Raw genomic sequence first — 5822 nt, 5'->3', positions numbered from 1 at the left:
GTTCTTCCTAATTACGGGCAGGACAAGCCCACTCAAGAAGGGACTCAGCGAAAAGGCAGCGATCCCTCGAACTACCCGGACCATCGGCGAAGAGATCTAAGATCCAGCCATCGGTCTCGTTCGCCAAAATCACAAAGAACCGTGTCCTACTCGGCCTAATTGACAGGGGAAATCCGGAGGGCAGGATCCCCAGGAACAAGTGGAAGGCAGTGGAGTCCCACCTTTCCCTCATTTGCCTGAGCCTGGTCAAGGTGGTGGCCTGCGACAGTCAGCGGTCGGCCGACTTGTACAAACAGGCGACGAGCAAGCTCGGTGAGGTCTACGAAGGGGCGAACATCGTCGCGCTAGACTGGTGTGATGTCCCCAGTAGGCCCCGAGCCAAGACTAGGCTTCCAGCAGCGATCATGGCGCCGGAGGACATCCTCTTCATGTTGCAAGAATGCAACCCGCACCTCCCCACGAAGGACTGGAAAGTCGTCAAGGTGAAGGAGCATGAAGGGGACGTCAACCAGGCGGTGTTGGCCCTAAACAAGGAGTCAGTTGCTCAGACTGCTCGAGGAGTGCTGAACTTCGGGTTCAGTGCGGTCCACATCAAGGTGTATAAGGGCGACTCCAACGCCGCTAGAAGCTCTGCCGGCAACCCATCCGAGCAGGGGCTTGCTGAGGATTTGGAGGCACCTGGTGGGCCGGAGGACGGCTACTCTACCGATTCGTCGCGAGATGCGAGCATATGGACCGGCTATCGAGGACGTAGACCTCAGCGACACAGAGGAGGCCGACGTCACTGTGGTGGAGGTTGAAGTTGTAGATGTCACTAAGACTTCTACAAATAAACCTTCACCACAGTAAAGCAGCGTCTGCTGCATTTCTGCTCGCCTGACCCTAGGCGGAGCCGACCTAGTCCGTGTACAGGAACCTTGGGTAGTAGGAGGCAAGGTTGCTGGACTAGGAACTAAGGAATACAAGCTTATGCTTGACCCCAAAGAAGGTAAAATTCGAGCCTGCATATTAGCCAAAAGGCATCTTAGTATATTTCTACTTTGCAATTACAGCAACGGAGACAACACCGCAGTAAGCCTGGAGCTGCAAAGTGGCTCTATAAGGGTCCTATCGGTCTACTTGGCCTTTGAAAAGGAAAACCCCCAGATGCGCTGGTCAGAGGACCGGCAGAGGAATGCGAAAAGCTCAGGAAAGGTTTGGTAATAGGCTGTGACGCCAACGCCCATCACACCCAGTGGGGTTGCCCAAACGACAACGACAGAGGTGAGTCTCTTTTTGATTTTATTCTAAATTCGAGCCTATTCTTATGCAATAGGGGCAATGTCCCTACATTCATAACTAAAGCTTGCCAAACGATCATAGATCTAACTTTGGTATCCGACTCACTCGTAGGCGCAGTCAAAAACTGGGCAGTCTCTGACGAGCACTCCTTTTCGGACCATAGACTCATAGAAACCGTATTGTCCCTTGATTCGCCCTTGCCGGTCAGCTTCGCTTACCCCAGACGAGCCGACTGGCACAGGTACAAAGAAGTTCTGACGAATATCCTCCCCATGGAACAGTCAGAAAGCATCACAAACCCACAGGAGCTGGACGGAACAGTATATAAATTCACAGAGGCATGCAACACTGCCTTTAAAGTGGCATGCCCCACAGGGAAACCAAGGGGAAGGAAAAAACCCCCTGGTGGACCCAACAACTATCAATCCTCAGAACCAACTGCAGATGCCTGTTTAACAGAGCAAAGGCGGGAAATGAGGACACTAACTGACTGAACTACAAGTATCAACTAGCCTCTTACAAAAAGGCCATTAGAAGAGCGAAACGAACTGCATGGCAGACCTTCTGCTCTGACAGAAAATGATGGCGCAAGGCTCAGGAAAATACTCTCTAAGACAGCCGCTCCTTTGGGCTATCTTCAGAAAGCAAATGGATCATGGTCAGACTCCAGTAAAGAGTCCTTGGACCTGCTCCTAGACGCTCACTTCCGGGGGAGCCTAGAAATAGGTCATCCTCCAGAAAGAAGAGTAGGAGAGGGAATCGAATTAGTTCCCCTTCTATCACACCGCAACATGAAATGGTCCATTCATAGTTTCAAACCATACAAATCGCCGGGACCGGACGTGATAAAACCGGCACACATCCAACAAGCATAGACATAAACTGGTTGAAAAAAATCCTCCACTCCATCCTGGCGGTAGGAGAACTGCCAACAGCGTGGCAAGAAACGAAAGTGGTTTTCATTCCCAAGGCAGGGAAGGCCACCCACACCACAGCAAAGGATTTTAGGCCAATAAGCCTAACATCATTCCTGCTTAAGAGCTTTGAAAGAATGATAAGCCTACATATAAGGGCCACCATAGACCCGACACAAATATCAGAGGCACAGCACGCTTACACCAAAGGTAAGTCAACCGAATCGGCGCTACACTTGGTGGTAAGCAGCATCGAGAAATCACTCAGCATCAAGGAATACACACTGATCGCCTTCCTGGATATAGAGGGAGCCTTCAATAACGTGCTGAGGCTAATCCATAAATTGCTGATAAGCAGAATGGTCACAGCCACACTAGGGACCTCATCGCATACTAGACTAGTGAACAGAGGCAGCCCGCAAGGACGTGTACTATCACCCCTCCTGAGGAATATCGCACTTAATAAACTACTGCGGACTCTGAAAGGAGGAGGTCGGTTAGCCGCTCCTACGCAAGTGGGAGGTTTGGGCTGGTCATTGTTTGGTTTAAGGCCCAGTCGGCTACGTTGCTCGCTGGTTGCGACTTCCGACTTTTTATGAGTGTCGGACTTGTTTTTTTTTTACTTCGAATTCGTGAGATGAATGTTTGGGGGACAGGGAAGAGCGTGAGCTATTTATCGGTACTGCTACGGCGCAGATACCCGCTGACTGTCCGGGGCTACTTATTTACGCCTAATGTTGGGGCCTAGCGGTTGCCGGGCCGTACCAACTTCCATATTCTTATTCACAGCTACCCTGAAGAACCAGGGCGCTCGCTATCCGCAACCTGCGACCCGTTCGGTAGCCTTCAGCTCCGCGTCCTCCAAGCCATCTCACTAGCTTTTTGGCTGAATAAGACCCGAAGGCAAGACCCAAAACACTTGCAGGAGGTCAGTGCAGATGAAAAATGACTTCTAATCTGAGCCTTATCCAAGTTGGCCATTATTGTGAGACATGATCCACAGGAAGCAACACCACAACAGGGCAAGTCCGCAGAATAGTGGAAGTGCTGGAGACAATCTATTCGAGAAGCCCATTGGGAAGGAGCGTGACGAGTTACACTTCGCTCCCTACATGGACATCCTGTCGGACGAATCCCCGCAAAGAATGTAGGTTTTGACCAAAAAAATTTGGTTACGTTGTACAAATATAAGTATATATTTAGCAGAACCACCAGTAATACAATCTTCGACGAGCTCTCCATTGGGGAATCGCAGGACTCCACGGCCACTTGGCAGCTAAAGCAGAGCCTGAGGCTTCTATAGGGAAAAAGACCGCCCGCTAAGGGACAGCTGAAGAAGCCATTACCAGAATGCCTGTCGACTTCCTGCAGCATCAGCGAATCAACGCGGCTCCCACTCCAAGGCCCATGTTGGCATATTGGGAATCCGAGCTGGACTGCAGATGGCGAAGAGTCCGCGAAACTAGAAGAAAGCTTATAACTATTTATATATATAAATAAAACATCCCCTTAACATTAAATTAAGTTCAAGGAATCCTTCCGCGGTGACAGGAAATCATTTGAGCTGTTGGTGGGGCTGCTGACAAGCCTAGAAAAAAAGATACAGTGTTTCGCCCAGCCATTCCATTGTATAAAGGGATTGCTGTTTCCCTGTATTTGCTTGGGCCTTCCTCGGAATACAGAACTATTATTATTAGTCGATTAGATTATTCGGCATATCAAAAACCATGGTATGCCAAATTCTAAACGATTTCTGTACCGAAGTCGTCTCTTTTATGACTCCCGAGTATTTGTCACCAAACTTTTTGACCCAAGAGAAAATTCAAGTGTGTGTGGAAGGATTTGAGAAACTACGATTCTCACAATGTTTTGCAGCAATGGGTAATGTCTAAATAAAATTAGCATGCAATAATAATAATAACTCATTTCATTTCAGATGGTTGTCATATCGGAATACTGCGCCCAGAGCCCAGGATGCAATCGATATCTACAATTACAATAGATGGCATTCCACTAACCTATTTGCTTTAGTTGATTATAAGTATTTCCGTTATTGTGTTCTTAATTTTACCTAAAAATTTCTGTGCCATTACAGGTACTTAAGATCTTTACATTAATTTTGGAAAATCTACTTATATTTACAAAAGAAATATTTTTACTTAATCCATTCTTAATACAGCATAAGAATGATAAAAAGAGTCTTCAAAATTGTTGTTGTTAGTTTAAGATACCCAGATACCCGTTACTCAGCTAAAGGGACCAAAGGGAGATGGGGTTATGCAAGCAGCAAGGCGAGATTGTAATGCGTTAGAGTGCGCTTGGCAAACTTTTTTTGGGTCAATAGATAGGTATTGACGAGACTTATAAATTATTATAATCTAGCATGAACATTGTGGGCGCCACAGACTTGGGCGGTTTGTGGGCGTTAGAGTGGGCGTGAAAAACTTATTTTTAGGTCAATCGATACGTATTGACGAGACCAATACTTTTGGACAACTATATCTTATAGCTACCTAAAAAATTATATCTTTGGTGTTTTTTAACATATAACCTTCTAAGCTTGGAAATTACATTTTTTAATGAGTTTTGAATTTCGAATTAAATTTTATCAAAGTCAGACGACTATATCATATAGCTGCTATAGGAACGATCGGAAAATTGGTGGGAAAATAATTTGAAGCAAATTATAGCGTCGGTGTTTTTTTACATATTATTTTATACTATAGGGGATGTCATTTTTTGTATTTTTAAATTTAAAAATTATAGCTTCTTGCCGAAGTTAACTTCCTTTCTTGTTTAACATAAAACTTCCTATGCTTGGATATAACACTTTTTAATTAGTTCTGAGTTTCGAATTTAATTTTATAAAAATCGGACGACTATATCATATAGCTGCCATAGGAACGATCGGAAAATTGGTGGGAAAATAATATGAAACAAATTAAAGCTTCGGTGTTTTTCGACATATTTTCTTATACTATTGGGAATATCATTTTTTGTATTTCTAAGAATTTTGAATTAAATTTAGTAATTATAACTGCAAGGGTATACAAACTTCGGCTTGCCGAAGTTAACTTCCTCTCTTGTTGTAGTTCCCGAGATCTCAGCGACAGATGTCCGTCTGTTCGTCCGTTCCTGCGCAAGCTAGTCTCTCAGTTTTAAATCTAGCGAGCTGAAACTTTCCTAAAAGTCGTATATCCTTTGCAGGTAGTATATCTTATAGCTCCCATAGGAAAAAAAACATATGTATTTATACCCGTTACTCGTAGAGTAAAAGGGTATACTAGATTCGTCGGAAAGTATGTAACAGGCAGAAGGAAGCGTTTCCGACCCTATAAAGTATATATATTCTTGATCAGGATCACTAGCCGAGTCGATCAAGCCATGTCCATCTGTCCGTCTGTCCGTCTGTCTGTCCGGATGAACGCCGAGATTTTGGAAACTATGAGAGCTAGGCTATTGAGATTTGGCGTGCAGATTCCTGAGCTTCTTATGCAGCGCAAGTTTGTTTCAGTAGAGTGCCACGCCCACTCTAACGCCCACAAGCCGCCCAAAGCTGTGGCTCCTACAGTTTTGATGCTAGTATAAAAATTTTAACTGAAATGTATTGTTCTCATCAATACCTAT

Source organism: Drosophila subpulchrella, unplaced genomic scaffold (genome assembly GCF_014743375.2).
Source record: "Drosophila subpulchrella strain 33 F10 #4 breed RU33 unplaced genomic scaffold, RU_Dsub_v1.1 Primary Assembly Seq41, whole genome shotgun sequence".
Classification (NCBI taxonomy): domain Eukaryota; kingdom Metazoa; phylum Arthropoda; class Insecta; order Diptera; family Drosophilidae; genus Drosophila; species Drosophila subpulchrella.
The sequence above is the reverse complement of the archived record's forward strand: the minus strand, read 5'-3'. Positions refer to the sequence as shown.